This window comes from Ictidomys tridecemlineatus, chromosome 2 (assembly GCF_052094955.1).
Source record: "Ictidomys tridecemlineatus isolate mIctTri1 chromosome 2, mIctTri1.hap1, whole genome shotgun sequence".
Taxonomy (NCBI): domain Eukaryota; kingdom Metazoa; phylum Chordata; class Mammalia; order Rodentia; family Sciuridae; genus Ictidomys; species Ictidomys tridecemlineatus.
In genome coordinates this window covers 42,185,426-42,187,188 of record NC_135478.1, presented here as the reverse complement: position 1 = coordinate 42,187,188, position 1,763 = coordinate 42,185,426, and the positions used below count along the sequence as shown (strand labels likewise).

The following is a 1,763-nucleotide window of genomic DNA, read 5'->3' as shown; positions in this document are numbered from 1 at the left end:
AATATTGCTCCAAGATCGCCCAGTGAAAATAATATTGTCCATAGTTCTATTTGGAACAACTGCCTAAGAACTACTGCCTATGGTTATTCAATGTATTCAGGCCTCACAGGATGAGGTAATGGTACAATGGATTTCTTCTCGGTGTCCTTCCTCATATCATAAGCATCCTCATTAGGCTCTCAGTTGCTGGCTGACATACTCTATGACCGTCCTATACACACTATAGCCCAGTTGCTTGTGCATGTTGACTGCAACTTGGTTAGACACTCTTACAAACAGATCAACAAAGAAAAATCCACCCTTTCTTTCAGAAATCTCCTCTAATAACTCCACAAGTTTAGTAGTCAAACCAAGGTGTCAAAATTCAGGGGCAATAAACAGAGCTGTGACATGTTCATGACATTCTTCCCTGGCTCCTGAGCCTTTTGCGTTATCCATAATATAACCCACCAGTTCTCCACCAAGTGCCTCCAGAACAGTGAAATCACTGGCCAGAGGGTGAGGCACTATAAGTAGAAAGGAATTCCAGACTAGATCCTACCCTCTGTTGATTCTGCTGCCATACTGATAGTTTGCTCTGGAACCACTGAGGAAATCTTTAACGTTTTTAAAGGATACAAGTTCTTTAAGTTGGTCCAAATTAATGTTGTTGAAGCGAAACACGGAGTGTGGTCAACTTGCCACCATCGCCACCCCAGAAAGCCAGCATTTCTCAACCCTGTGCCCACCCCACTGGAAGTCCCTTGTAGATTTGGGGCCGGGGTGTCAGATACCACGGATTGAATTCAGAGTCACACCCCCCAGTCCTATTTTGCATTTTTTTTTCAGAGAGGGTCTCACTGAATTGCTTAGGGCCTCACTGAGTTGCTGAGGCTGGCTTTGAACCCTCAATCCTCCTGCCTCAGCAACCTGAGCCCCTGGGATTACAGGCGTCAACCACTGCACCTGGCCAATTGTGGTTTTGATTTTGTGTTTTTCTACTGACTAGTGATGTTGAATATCTTTTTGTGAACTTACTGAGTATTTGTATGTCTTCCTTGGAGAAGTGCCCATCCAAATCCTTTGCCAATTTTAAAATTGGGTTATTTGTCTCTGTTGTTGCATTATTCTGTCTTTGTTGTTATTGTTGTATATTCTGTAAATAAATACTAATATTGTTTCCCATTCTGTAGGTTGTCTTTTGACTTTTTTAATGATATCCTGTAAGACACAAACATTTATAATTTTGGTTAAGTTCTACTTATTTGTTTTGGATTTTTTTCTTAATGCAAGGTCATAAACATTTAAACCTATGTTTCATTCTAAGAACCTTCCAGTTTCTTAAGTTTAGGTCTATCATCTACTTTGAATTGACATTTTTATATGGTGTGAAGTACATGTATGTGTAGTGAAAGGGGATGGGGAGCAGGAGCTTGGGAGGAATAGACGAACTCTAGATAGGGCAGAGGGGTTGGAGGGTAAAGGAGGGGGCATGGGGTAATTAATGATGGTGGAATATGATGATCATTACTATCCAAAGTACATGTATGAAGACACGAATTGATGTGAATATACTGTGTATACAACCAGAGATATGAAAAATTGTTCTCTATGTATGTAATAAGGATTGTAATGCATTCTGCTGTCATATATAAATTTTAAAAATTACATAAAAAAAGAATATGGCCTTGCCCAAAAAGAGAGCGAGCCTTTGCCTTCAGTGTAGTAATCTGTTTTATATATGATATAAGTGTCCTTGTTTAGCATGTCAGCTGGCCACACTA

At 39.9% G+C, this 1,763-nt stretch overlaps 1 pseudogene; it reads right to left on the bottom strand.

Moving 5' to 3' along the window:
• On the bottom strand, positions 1–669 carry LOC101964497 (N-alpha-acetyltransferase 20-like; annotated as a pseudogene).
• Positions 670–1,763: the final 1,094 nt, after the last annotated feature.